This window comes from Saccopteryx bilineata, chromosome 3 (assembly GCF_036850765.1).
Source record: "Saccopteryx bilineata isolate mSacBil1 chromosome 3, mSacBil1_pri_phased_curated, whole genome shotgun sequence".
In the NCBI taxonomy this organism is placed as follows: domain Eukaryota; kingdom Metazoa; phylum Chordata; class Mammalia; order Chiroptera; family Emballonuridae; genus Saccopteryx; species Saccopteryx bilineata.
In genome coordinates, this window is record NC_089492.1 from 179,794,537 (window position 1) to 179,809,304 (window position 14,768).

Here is a 14,768-nt window from a genome sequence, read left to right on the forward strand (position 1 = left end):
CTCAAACCAATTGAGCTGCTGGCTGCAGGAAGGGAAGAGGGAGAAAAAGGGAGAGGGAGAGGGAGAGAAGAAGATCGTTGCTTCTTCTATGTGCCCTGACTGGGGATTGAGCCAGGGACTTCCTACACTGGGCCCATACTCTATCCACTGAGCCACCAACCAGGGCCTGTCTTCTGTCTTTAGGCATTACATAGGTATAGTAGTAATCACCCACAGTTACAAATATCACTAATTGCCTTTACTTGATGATATATAATTATTTTTAGTATCAACTCCTTTTTCAAACACAATCTTATGTGAAACCTCAATATGTAAAACTGATAAAGGAAAATTTTGTTAATGTAGTGTTTGTTAGACTTCAGTGTATAATGCTGACTTACAAAACCAAGAAAAAAGAACAGCGAGGCTTTGTGATGAACACAGAAATTGGAAATCCGTGTTACGGATGACAGCTGCAGCCTTCTATAACTTCAGTTTCCAATTTATTCCCTTTTGTTGCTGTTGATTTTTTCCTATATTGTTGCACAGTACTGAGAAAAGCCTGGCTCCATAAAATAAGGAGTTGCAAACAAGAACAGGGTATTTTATTTTTTCTAAACAGATATTTTTTTCACTTAAATGTATCCTCTTAAAATGTATTCTCTTAAAAGAGTGGAAATAACTTCTTTCAAAGTTGACATCATTAACAGTATGAGACAGTGTGCAGTTTTTAATTTGTTAGGTTGCAATTTAAGGAATCAGTGACGGCTTCCTGCCATTCCAAGTAGAAAACACTTCAAATTGTAACATTAATGAGATGATCATTGATGTCCTTAGGAAAAAAAAAAAGAAGAAACTTATAAGCCTGAGGGCCTGTCTCTGTCTATTCACTTTCAGAAAGCACAGGGTACCTTGTTGTACAGGGTGAGTCCAATCTGTGACTTTGAATTTCAGACTGACATTTTTTTACCATAAGCACAATTACGCATGCCACTTCAATCAAAGCCAATACCATTTTGGTGAGATGTTTGAGCTGAGACCCAAATGAAAGGAACACATTTTATGATTTGCCAGAAGAAAAACATTCTAGGTAGGAATAGGATTGAGTCTGGCATGTGAAAAAGATCATGGAGGCAGGCAAGGAATAAAGGGATGTCACATGGTTGGGACCAATCATGTAGGCCCTTCTAAGCCTTAATGAGGACCAGGATTTCACCTGGTAGATTTCACCATAAATTTGATAGGTAGCCTTTGAAAGGTTTGATGGAAAAGTACTAGGATCTGATTTACTCCTTAAAACCTCAGGGATCACTTTGACTCCACATATGTTTTGGGGATGGGAACTTTAGAGCCTCACGCCCATTTTAAGTACTATTATTCTACTGTATGATGCATGGAATGCTTTTTCAAAATTATATTTACTAAATAGTGAGAAATTTAATTTAAAAGTAAAATGCAGATAATCTGAAACCTTTTGGTAGAATGCTGGCATGTTTTTTGTTTGTTTTCTGTTTTTTTTTTTAATTTATTGGGGTTACAGTGGTCAACGACATTATACAAGTTTCAGGTATCCAGTTTTATAATATATTATACGTATATTCCTTTGTGTGCTCACCACCCAACTTGCTTCCTTCTGTCACCATATATTTGACCCCCTTTAACCTCTTCATCCTCCCCTCTGGTAACCACCAAGTTATTTTCTCTGTTTATGAGTTTGTTAGTTTTGTTTTTTCATCTGTTGCTTTTTGTTTTATATACCATATGTGTGAAATCATACAGTTTTTGCCCTTTTCTGTCTGACTTATTTTACTTAGCATGATACTTTCAAGATCCATCCATGTTATCACAAAAAGCAATATTTCATCTTTTTAAATGGCTAGTTAGTATTCTGTTGTATATATATTCCACATCTTCTTTGTCAATCATCAGGTGAAGGGCACTTGGGTTGTTCCATGTCTTGGCTATTGTAAATAATGCTGCAATGATCATATATCTTTACAAATAAGTGTTTTCAATTTTAGGGGGCTAGTATTTTTTAAACAAGTATGAAACCTACCTGCTTCAATAAAGATTAAATTAGGAATCCTATACAAAGTTTCTAAGATTGTAACTAGTGCCTTAATAATGCTTACTAAGTGCTGACTCTAGCCCTTTCTGCTGCCCTGTTTATTTTGTTTGTATTTCTTTTTATGAAAATCTTTTCTATTAATGTCTGGTTTTGATTGTTCATCCTCCTCGTAAACTATTCACTTAGCAAAGAAACTGAGTCATTCAACAAACTGCTGGCATCTAACTATAAGTACCACTGTCAGAAAGAAGTATGTCCTTTGTATCAAAAATAATGGATCATCTTTTTGTAAAATAGCTCTTGTGACTGGAAATTGTTGAACTGATACTGCAACTGGATTTGGGATCACATTCTTTTCTTCCTCCCTCCCTCCCTCTATCCCTCCCTCCCTCCTTCACTTTCTTCTTTTCTTTCTATTTTTAAAGATTTTGCTTATGTTTTGTGTCACTAAGGTTGACTTTCATAAAAGAGGCAAATCTCTGAAACTTCATCCATGCTACATTAGGTTCTTTATTATAGTTTCTTTCATTTTTAATTATATTTAGTGGGGTGACATGATCGATAAGAGTACATAGGTTTCAGATAAACATCTCTAGAGCATTGGAATTGTTGATTGTGTTGTGTGCCCATCACCCAGAGTCAAATCATATTCCGTTATTGTTCCTCTTTACTCCCCCACCCCCAGCTAACCACTTCTATAAGTCCATGTCCATGAATCTCAGTTTTATATCCCTCCTATGTGGGATATATCATCTATTTGTCTCTCTTTATTCCCTTCCTCCCTACCCCACTCTCCTTCCTTGTTAAGCACTTAAGTTTCTTAACCATGTGTCAGCAAACCTTAGAAGGTATTATTTGATGTCCTCTTTCCATAATATATTCTTAGATTCACTTGCTCATTGATATATGACATGAAAAAGAAACATTTTATCAAAATTGTTGAATTTGCAACAAAATTTTTAATAAATTATTTTAATTAAAAAAAGGAAATTAGGGCCTGACCTGTGGTGGCGCAGTGGATAAAGCGTTGACCTGGAAATGCTGAGGTCACTGGTTTGAAACCCTGGGCTTGCCTGGTCAAGGCACATATGGGAGTTGATGCTTCCGGCTCCTCCCTGCTTCTCTCTCTCTCTCTCTGTCTCTTCCTCCTCTCTCTCTCTCTCTCTCTCTCTCTCTCTCTCTGTCTCTCTCTCTGTCTCTCTCTCTCCTCTCTAAAAATGAATAAATAAAATTAAAAAATTTAAAAAAGCATGGAATTGTACATACACTTTAAAAAAAAGGAAATTAAAAAATTGTGTGTGAAGGATAGTTTAGGTTACTGTATGGTTCTTCTAGTAGCAAAAATAAGTTTTAGATTGAACTGTTTAAAACCCTTTGAAAACTGAAAAAGTCATTTCTTGCAAATAATTAAAACAAAATGGAGTGTATGGAAGATCCACCATCATAGTGTATTTAACATGCAGTTTTTTGGGCTTTACTCCCAGGAATTCTGATTCAGAAATCTAGGGGTAGACAGACTTTTAACTTAAGTACCCTAAGTAGACTGACAGAGGGCATGTGAATTTTAATAAGTACCCCAAATTATGATACTTGAGAAACACTGCTGACTTCCTGAAGGAACATTAACTTTATTTTAGAAAAAACTCAAACATGTCCAAAAAGTAGAGATAGTGAAATCAACTCCCATGCCCCATCACCCCACCTCAACTTCTATCAGTATAGCTTCTTTTTTAAAATTGATTTTGGAGAGAAAGAGAGAGAGAGAGATTTGTTGTTTCACTTATTTATACATTCATTAGTTGTTTCCTGCATGTGCCCTGACCAGGGATCAAACCCACAACCTTGGCATATGGGACTGATGCTCTAATCAACTGAGCTACCCAACCAGAGCTACCCCTACCCCTGCACCCAGATTATTTTGAGACAAATTCCAAACATTATATCATCTATAAATATTTTAGTGATTATATACACAAGTGGAATCCTTCTGATACAAAAACCACAGTTGAATCAGCACACCTGAAAAATTATTAATAATCATTCCTTAATATCATTGAATATCCAGTTAGTGTTTATATTTTCCTAATTGTTCCATAAATAATATTTTGTTATATTGTAGGGTTTTTTTATGGTTTATCTGACCCAGATGCAAATAAAATCAATTTATGTTTCTTAAGTCTCTTTTATCTTTTAAGCTATTGGTTCCATCTTCATCTTTTTTGTTTCACAATTTTTTCTATTGAAGAAACCAGGCTGTCTGCCTAGTGGAATTTCCAGCTAGCTGGATGCTGATGACTGCATCCCTGTGGTGTTGTGAAGCATGTTCCTCTGTCTTCTGTATTTCCTAGGAATGGCAGGGAAGTTCTACAGGCATTATGTACTTTGCCTGACAACCTCATCATGGGTATTGTGCTGTGTATACCCATCAGTAGGTAATGGCTAGTAGTATCTCCTTTTGCAATGAGATTTTCATCTAAATTCATAAGTATGTTAAGGATTGCAAAATGGCAGTAGTCTATTTCTATTCTTTGCTCATTTATTAGCAGGAGTGGTTCATGAAGAAAACTTCCCCTCATCTACTATTTGTTTACTCAGTGCTACAGATCTTTTTTTTTTTTATTATTTTTTTTTAAATCTTTATTTATTCATTTTAGAGAAGAGAGAGAAAGGAGGGAGAAGCAGGAAGCATCAACTCCCATATATGCCTTAACCGGGCAGGCCCAGGGTTTTGAACCAGTGACCTCAGTGTTTCAGGTTGATGCTTTATCCACTGCATCACCACAGGTCAGGCTGCTACAGATCTTATACAAAAGAAGGATAAATACTTTATTCTTTCCACTTATTCACCAGTTCTCAAAATAAGGATGTTTTATAATATCCTCCCAAGTCATCACCATTTCTTAAAAGCATTACCATGAACTCACAGATTAAATATATCTGGTGTGTATCAATCAGTATAAGTGATTGCCCTTACTGAGGCTCTGATGGCCTTCTCTTTTGACCATTTATTGGGAAACTACCCAGCTGGCCGCTGAGTCCTTTGAATGAAATACTACTTGACTTGATAGCTTCCTTGCTCTGTAACATGATGGTACGTTCCAAGCTCATTTGTATATTTCCTGCCGAAGACCACAGGGGTATTTGGGCTCCAGGGATATTCATTACGGCTGGGATTGTCATTTTTTTCTTGGCCTTTTCAGTGTGTACAAACAGAGCTAGGAAATCTCTCTTTCATATATATGACATGTGTATGACCTGTGTTGTATTTTTAAGGTATCATACATCATTAGTTTATACTAATGCAGCCCCACAAGGCTCTTCTTAACCTTAGCATTTTCTCTCTCTCAAGCTAAAAACAGCAGCTCTGAGTCACATCAGCACGATTTACTCATTTAATTTATCCCATACTACACTCACCGTCACTTCTAAATAAAAATGCTAAGGACACCCCAACAATATATATACTTACAAAAACTTTTAACTTTTGTTTTGGTTTGATTTTTAGTCCATTGGACAAGAGATACACATTATGATGTGCTAGGTGCACTTTGTGTGTTTATGCCAATAACTGGATATACATTTAAGGGTATTTTTTATTTGAGGGTTTTAGAAAATTATTTTTTTCAATATTATGTAAAAATATTTAAATGTTCCTACATTTCAACCTATAAGACAGGATGAAGTCATTGAAATCTATCTTTTATCTGTGTACCTTTATTTGGTTTTCTTCTTTTTCTATGCATAACCGTTTTTATATGTATCCTTAATTTTTCAACATAAGCAATTATATTATTTAGGTACCTATTATTAGGTGGGTTTTTATATTTTTGCTGTGATAAATATATTTATATTAATTCTTTAATATAATACCCTTAATGCCCCGTCTTTTTTTTTTAGATGTTGTCTGTTGATTCCCTACTCTGAGCAATACTGAAATCCCAATAACCCTTCCTTTCTTTTTTTTTTTTTTTTTTCTGAAGCTGGAAACAGGGAGAGACAGTCAGACAGACTCCCGCATGCGCCCGACCGGGATCCACCCGGCATGCCCACCAGGGGCGGTGCTCTGCCCCCCAGGGGGCGATGCTCTGCCCATCCTGGGCGTCGCCATATTGCGACCAGAGCCACTCTAGCGCCTGAGGCAGAGGCCACAGAGCCATGCCCAGCGCCCGGGCCATCTTTGCTCCGATGGAGCCTTGGCTGCGGGAGGGGAAGAGAGAGACAGAGAGGAAAGCGCGGCGGAGGGGTGGAGAAGCAAATGGGCGCTTCTCCTGTGTGCCCTGGCCGGGAATCGAACCCGGGTCCTCCGCACGCTAGGCCGACGCTCTACCGCTGAGCCAACCGGCCAGGGCAACCCTTCCTTTCTTATTCCCTCCTCTCCCCATCATTTGATTTAAAGATCTAAGTGAGGGTAACCATATCACTTTTAGTTAGATCTTTATCACTGACTTATTATTCTCTTATTCTCTTTTGTTTCATATTCTCCCGTATTTTATCATCATACCGTCTCTACATTTTCATAGTATATAACCATTATATATACTGTCCACCTTATAAATATCTTTGACCTACATCTGATTATGTGTTTAATGCTTACTTACCCCAATCCTCATTTTAGCACCTCTCTGGTCATTCTGGTTGCCTGAACTTTCTCTCCTGTAGATTACTGAGGGAAGGGCTTGTAGGAATGATATGTATTCCCTGGGTCTTTGCATATTCATAACATATTGTTGTTGGCTTGAAGATCATTTTGGCTGGATGTAAAATCCTTGGCTTAGTTGCCTTTCCCAGGTGTCACTCTTTTGATCTCTAGCACACAGCCCAGCTCTTGAAAAGTCCGATGGTTTTAATTTTCTGTCTTTTTTAAGTGACTTGGTCATTTTGCCTGAATTTCCAAAGGCAGTATTATTTTGTTTCTTGTCTTTTTTCTAGGTCAGTTTTCCCAGGAACATAGTGTTCTTTAAATATATAGTTGTGTGTTTTTTTTCTACTTCTGAAACGTGTGCTTGAGAAATGATTTTAAGTATGTGTTCTGCTTCCCGGCGTTGGTCTTCCTTTTAAAGATGCTTATTGTGATGTCATGTTTGATTTCCTTTGCCTGTCTTCTCTTTCAGAAACTTCCTCTTGAATTCTTTCTCTTTCTTCATTTCTTTTATGTGTTTAGAACTTTCTTCCTTTCCATGTTCTATTACTCTCCAGGCATTCTCTGCTGTATGTGTTACCTCTTGTGTTCTCTGTTTAATCTTTATTTCTAAATTTTCTTTCCCTTTTACTTCAAATTCCTTTCTTAGTTCTGTTTCCTCTCTATCTAAATATTTATTTCCCCACTTTATTTGAGTTTTCAACTAGATTTGTGTTGCTTGTATTTTATTTTCTTTAACTCTCTTTTGAAGTAGTAATTTAAAGTTTTTACCTGTTTTGTGGTCATGTCTTTGTGATAAGAATGTTATTTTGATTTTTATTCCTTTTTTTTTTCTTATAGTAATTGCACATTGGGTTTGGCGATGATCCTATTTTGTTCCTTATTTTTAGGCTAAATGAATTCTTCTGTATTTTTAGGTGCAATGGAAAACTTTTCTAGCTTCTAAGCTCTAGAACTCCCTCTTCTGTTGTTTCCATGAAATGATAAAATAAGGTCCCTGCTTTCTTAGTTCTTTATCCTCTGTTTCTGGGGGGGGGGGTTGTTTTGTTTTGTTTTTTTGTATTTTTCTGAAGCTGGAAACACGGAGAGACAGTCAGACAGACTCCCGCATGCACCGGACCGGGATCCACCCGGCACGCCCACCAGGGGCGAAGCTCTGCCCACCAGGGGGTGATGCTCTGCCCCTCCGGGGCATCACTCTGCCTCGACCAGAGCCACTCTAGCGCCTGGGGCAGAGGCCAAGGAGCCATCCCCAGCACCCGGGCCATCTTTGCTCCAGTGGAGCCTTGGCTGCGGGAGGGGAAGAGAGAGACAGAGAGGAAGGAGGGAGGGGTGGAGAAGCAAATGGGCGCTTCTCAGTGCCCTGGCTGGGAATCGAACCCAGGTCCCCCGCATGCCAGGCCAACGCTCTACCGCTGAGCCAACCGGCCAGGGCCTGTTTCTGGTTTTATCTGCCCCTTTCCTTCTCTTTGATTTTTTTTTTTTATTGATTTTAGAGAGACAGAGAAAGAAGGTGGAGGAGAGGGAAACATTTATTCATTGTTCCACTGTTGTGCATTCATTGGTTGTCCTGACCAGGGAATGAACCTGCAAACTTGGTGTTTCAGGACGACGATGCTCTTAGCTACTGTGCTAACCCCCTTCTTTTTGATTTTATTATTATTGCTATGCTCAGTGTGGAATTTACTTTCAAGTGGCTTCTCAGGGTAGTTTAGTTGTGGAAGGAAGCTTTGTTTTATTGGTTTTGAGGTTTTATGGACTCTTTACCACTTCGTGTTTCCTGCATTCCTTGCTCTCACCCTACAGATTGATTGTTGCAGGACTCCTGGTCACTTATACTGCTGTGCTCAAAACAGCTCACCAACCTGCTCGCTTCCAGTGAGGACCTTTTGGAGATTTGAGTGTTCCTTGTCACAAAACCTTCAGATGCTCATTGCCTTTCCTCCGATGTTCTCCTGCACAAACATTGCTTACACCTGGCTTTGTAGCTGTAGACAAACATTTTCTGGCCACATCTGTTAGTATTTGCAGGTTCATGGGCTACATGGCCATCTAATACTGTTTTGGTATTTTCCATGGATTATAGGTTTTGTGATCTTCTCTGTTTTTGTTATTTTTGTTGTTGAGGGAGAGGAAGATAAAGACAGGGATTCTGGGAGATTAAAAGTGTGCTGTCTTTGACATTGGCACTGCCATCTTTCCTGAATCCTCACTCTAACTTCTTCATAGTGTTATCTGTTCTCAAGATGGTTATGCTAAATGTCATTCTACCAGATTCAAACTAAAGTACTTCCAAATATGAAAAGTTTGGTTTCAATTATATATTTAGTTGTTTATTAAAAACTATAAAGTACCTTGAAAAATGAAACACTACCACTAATTATTAGTTCTTAAAGAAAAAACTTGCTATATTTGTTTATTTTTTAAAGCACATAGGTAAGAAATGAAATTGTTGTACGTATCATTTGTAAATTAATACCTTATAAAGTCAGTAGCTCCTAATTCATCCAAACATACAATGTATACCAAGTTTAGGATGGGTTAGAAGAGTGATTTTCTACCTGTGTGCTGCAAGAATTTTTAAAACTTGCACTACCTATTTAGTCAGAACTGACTTCTTTCCTCTTAGATTATCAAATAAAAAAAATGACAACAGCCCACACAACAATAGCCATACAGTGTGAATGAATCAAAATAATACCTATTTTTTTTGTCAGATTAGCAAAATGTATAATTTTTGGTGTGCCAAAGAATTTTAGTAATTAGTTACTGTGTGCCATGAGATGAAAAAGGTTGGAAATCACTGAGTTAGAACTGTAGGCTTGCATGGTAGCTCTAGAGTTGAAAAGGCCCCCAGGGTTTCTGACGTGCATTCTGATGACCTGGATAAGTCACCCTTTCCCCTCACCCCAGGAAGTCTCTAGTTCTGAGAATTGACTTGTTCTAACTTTTAAAAATGTGGTTGCCAAATTGCCATTGACAGAAAAGGAAAAATCTTTTTCTTCTTGGCCTTTAATAGCTAGATAGAAGTACTCAAAAGGAACTGTTTGCTTGTGTTATTTTGTCCTTTTCATATTCTTTCAAGGCCCTCAGAGCATGGAAGACAGGGTCAGCAAAGAGTCTATGTTACATTTGGCACCTTTCCGCAAAGGGTCCTGTTTCCTGTAGAGTTTAAACTTAGATTCGCGAGAATCTGAGAAATACAGTACTAAAGAGGGGACTGGAGTTTCCTCTAATAAGCGTCCCTTATTAGATTCCATTAGTGACTGTTAGACTTGATTCCCATCTTACATGAGAGGCTTGAGAGTAGCAAGCAGCATTGCCTCTTCCTTCCTCTCAGAGATTCATTTCTTCATTCAGCTTTGATTTAGTGCCTCCCAAGGACCAGACTAAAGGGATTTTATACGTAACTACCAACTTCCTTTCTTCATTCTATTATTTTAAGTGTTCCTTGGTAGTCCACTTACCTAAGTGCTGTTATTAAATTTCAGTCGATTTCATAAAGATTTTTTGGCATCTTCCTTGCTGGGTTTCAGTGTAAATCACTCTTGGATAAAACAATCAGTATACACAGTAAGTAGACTAGTGGTATGATCGTACGTACTTGGAGTAGAAGAGTCTCAGATGGAATATGTTGGCGTACTTCAGTTGGCTTCTCCAGGTGAGTGGGCTTCTCATTTCTAACTAGAATTGACCATGTGCAGGGGAGGTAGATAGAACATTGCCTCTACCTTCCTATCTGTACAGCTGTGAAACCTGTCCCAGCAGCTGGCACTTTCTGTGTACCACACAGTGTGTCAACACCTGTAATGTTTTAGATAGGAAAAAACAAACAGGAAATTTTTATTTTGCCAAAGGCCTTTTAGCATCATCCATGGTTTTTCTCTTCACTCTGCAGATAGATTTCAGGTCCTCCAAGCATGACCTCTGAGGAGGCCTTGGCCAGAGATGCCACCTCTCCTGCTGGCAGGGCTGAGTTAGCATGGCCCTCTCCCCAGAGTAAGCTCTATGGGGAATGCACTCCCTGACACAGGAAGCCCCTTTCACACTCTCTGCCACCAGCTTCTTTGGTTATGGTCGAATTCTGCTCCGTTTTGAGCCCATTTAATCTACTTAAGGAAAAATGAACAGAAATCCTATCTTCATATAGATTAGAACAAAAGGGAATACTGACACTTTGTAACTTAATTAACTTATAATAAAAACAGGAAGAAACCCAAGGAATTTTGATTATCTTTTCTCTTTTAGAAAGTAGTACAACAAAATGAGTCAGGGAGCCCCGTTAGTTCTGTAGGGATTTGGCAGAAGTGTAGTGAATAGATTATCAGTTGTCCCTTCGATCTCCAGCTGTCTCTGGGCTCTCTGCTTCCTGTGGCTCAGCTGACTTGCCGTCTGCTCAGCTACTTAGTACCTGACACATGCCAAGAGCATAGTGATCATGTAGAGGAGACTGAAGTCTGCCATGCACATTTGCCATACGGCTCATCACATGCACACAGATGTAACACTGGGATCTGTCATTTGTTGTCATTTGGCCATGGCTAAATAGTGGTGGCACCAACTGGCAGTCCCACCAGCAGCCAGTACACCTATTAACAGGTGGATCAATTAGAGGAATATAGTACATATGGTTTCTAAATAGCATTAAACAGCACTAGGGTTCAGTTGTCAAGAGTTCTTTTAATCCTTTGTTGAGCTCTTAAAACTCTCGAAGCCAATAGCTTCTACAGCCTGGGCCTCTCCTCTGAAGGTCAGACTGGGATTGTTTCCTGCCTTTTACCTGTCTTCAGTTAGATGAACTCTTGACCTTCTCCCCAACCTGCTCCCCCCTTCTTAGGAAGTAGCAGCTCCTTCTCTACTCAGGCCAAAAGCTTCGAGGTTGTTCTTGACTCTTTTTCTCTCCTGCGCAACCCCTCTGGGCCATATCTGTTGCTTGAAGTGTTTCAGTGGCCTCCTAACTGGTCTCTCTGCTTCCACCTTTGCTTCCAGAAAATATATCTGCAACACAACTTCCAGAATGAATTTGTTAAAACATGGTTCATACCTTGTCATTCCTCTGATCAGACCTCTCCTTGGTCTCACAATTCATTCAGAAGAAGAACCTCCAGGGGGCTGCAGGGGTTTCTTTTCTCCTCAGCTAGGGCTGGAGGCCAAGATCAGGCTTTGAGGATCATTGTCGGGGCTGCCATGAGCTGGGCAGTCCTGTTTTCCTACCTCAAATATTTGGGGGGGGGGAAAAAAAAGAAGAACCATAGACTTTATCATGGCCTAAAGTTTGCAACATAATCACCTATACCCCACCTCTGACTCCATTCCTACTATCTTCCCCGTACTGAGCCCAGCACACTAGCCCCCTCCTCCAACATGCCAGGCAGGATCCCACCCCAGGACCTTTGCACCTTCACTTTCTCAACCTGAAATAGGCTTCCCCAAGTCACCACATTGCTTTCTTCTTCACTCTCTTGAGGCTTTTGCCCAAATGTCACTGTCTCTGTGAGATTTCTCTTGACAAACTTTTAAAAATTGTATTCTAAACCATTTCCCTAGCCTCTTTTTCTCCTTAACATTTATCATTTAATAGAAAATATTTCGTTATAAACTTTTTGTTTATCTCCATAAGGACAGATAATTTTTTGTTGTTGATTGTTGTCCCTGAGTCAACTACAGTTCCTGACAGACAGATACGCAATAACTATCTATTTAATTAATCGGCTGAGACAGTATCACAATAATAAAAGACTAGCATTTATTTAACAACTACTATGTATCAGGCACTGCGCTCAGTGCTTTAAATTTATTTGGTCTCCAAATAAATAATTGAGCCAGTCAATAGGTAGACATTATTACTTTCCTTTCACGTGAGGAAATTGAGCCCTAGACAAATTGAGTAGCATTCTTTAGGTCTCACAGCTAAGTAGAGGTGCCAGAAGGGGAACCCTGACCATCTGTTTCCAGAACCTGCATCCTCAACTGCTCTGCTCCACTGCCTCTGGTGGGAGACGGCCCAGATCACCCTCACCTGGCTTTGCTCCCTGCAGTCCACACTCCTGTCTCTTGCTGGGGTCATCTGTGATTTCCATGTGATTTGTGTCACTGGATCTTTTGTGTGTTTCTTTCTTTCTTTTTTTATAGAGACAGAGAGAGAGAGAGTCAGAGATAGGGACAGACAGTCAGGAACGGAGAGAGATGAGAAACATCAATCATCAGTTTTTCGTTGCGACACCTTAGTGTTCATTGATTGCTTTCTCATATGTGCCTTGACCACGGGCCTTCAGCAGACTGAGTAACCCCTTGCTCGAGCCAGCGTCCTTGGGTCCAATCTGGTGAGCTTTGCTCAAACCAGATGAGCCCGCGCTCAAGCTGGTGATCTCGGGGTCTTGAACCTGGGTCCTCTGCATCCCAGTCCGACGCTCTATCCACTGCGCCACTGCCTGGTCAGGCTGTGTGTGTTTCTTAATGATAGTTGTTGTCTTAGTTGATTTTTGAACAGCTTTGCCAGTGCTGCTCATTCCCTCCTTTCTAAAACCCCTTCTTCCCTGGGCTTCCTCCTGGTTTCCCCCCTGCCCTTCTGGTTCATCCTTCCCAATGCAGTTCTCAGGGGTTCCTCCTCTGCATGCTCGCTGCACCTCTAAATGTTGGCACTCCTCATGGCTTAGTCCTTGGCCTACTTTTCTCCTCAAGTTGTGCTTTTTCCTAGATGATCTAATCCCAACTCATAGCACTTTGGTGGACACAAAGCTCCTGCATCTGCAACTTCAGGCCAGGTGTCTCCACAACCTTGGACCTGTATGTGCAGCTGCCTGTTGAGCAGCTCCATTTGGAGATTACAAAGGCACCTTAACTCAGGATGTTCAAAGCTTAAGTTATAACCTTTTGCATTACACCAAGTCTCACCTTACTCTAGTGTTCTCTATCACAGTCATCAGCCCCATCTGGTTTTGAAGGCAAATGCCTAAAAATTATCCTTGAATCTCTTTCTACCTGTACATCTGTCACCAGATGTCCTCCTGACCTCATTTGTTAAATATCTTTTGAATCTACCCCCTTCCCTCCATCTGCACTGCCACCACTCTAGTCCCACCATCTCCATCTAGGAACCCAGCATCCCTGACCTTCTCACACCACGTTTAGCTCTTCCCCATCACCTTGTGCTTTCCTCTGAGAGCTCTGTTCACGTATATGCCTGTGCATTTGTGCGGTATGTCATTAATGTCTTCTCTCCCCCACTGGAATATAAGCTCTTTGAGAGTGGAGACCGTGCCTGGTTTCATTCGGTCTTCACAGAGGGCCTAGCATGAGAAAATAAGTGTGATGTATCAGATGATAGGCCCTTGAGATCAAGGGAGAATAAAGAATATTGAAAACCAGATAGGAAACTGTGTGTTTAGCATAGCACTGTAATGAATAAATGGTTATTGCTGATACCTTAGTCATCAAAGAAAGGTTAAAATTTACTATTCTCTGATTTAACAGGCAGGTATATAGATGTAGAACTATGAAAGGAACAGATCTTATAAAAATTCCCATTCAGTAAGTGAAGTATTAGAAGGTGAAGAGAGATTAAGTTAATTTATGTGAATACTTCATTGCTTGGCAATGCAGACAAATATTTACATCCAACTGTGAGTACAAATAGCACATTCTCACTTACCCATGCCAATGCAGGCTGAGGGACACAGATCATAGAAATGACAGTGAGTGAGGAAAGCGAGTCATTGATTTGCATGCCATCTCCTTCGCTTGATCATGGAGGACTTGACAGAGAGGCTAAAAAAAAAATGGCCAACAGGAAAAGGGAGAAACAGGAAGAACCCTGGCTAATCCTCTACCAGATAATTAAGATTTAACTGGGTTTTGATGTCTGCACATGTTTCTGTACGTGGGAAAGGATTAACTCACAAATATTATAAATGCAAATTTTTGAAGGTTTTTGGAAAATGCATCTCATAGTATATGGTATCAAATTAATTTGGGGTTTCACTTGTCTCCATCTGACTTAGGCATGTTGAATTATGAGATAATAGTTTGGCATCCGTGTTCACGGTGCTTTTTGTAAGGTTCTCAATTTGACAAAATTTGTCT

At 39.7% G+C, this 14,768-nt stretch overlaps 1 protein-coding gene and 1 non-coding gene across 12 annotated transcripts in view; both read left to right on the forward strand.

Annotated features, from left to right (window-relative positions):
- The window catches only part of ATXN1 (ataxin 1), a 635,797-nt gene that overhangs the window by 505,763 nt on the left and 115,266 nt on the right, over window positions 1-14,768 (forward strand). The window lies entirely within an intron of this gene.
- Window positions 11,786-11,911, forward strand: LOC136332439 (small Cajal body-specific RNA 20). The gene has a single exon (XR_010730702.1). It is a non-coding gene; the product is annotated as a small Cajal body-specific RNA 20 (non-coding RNA).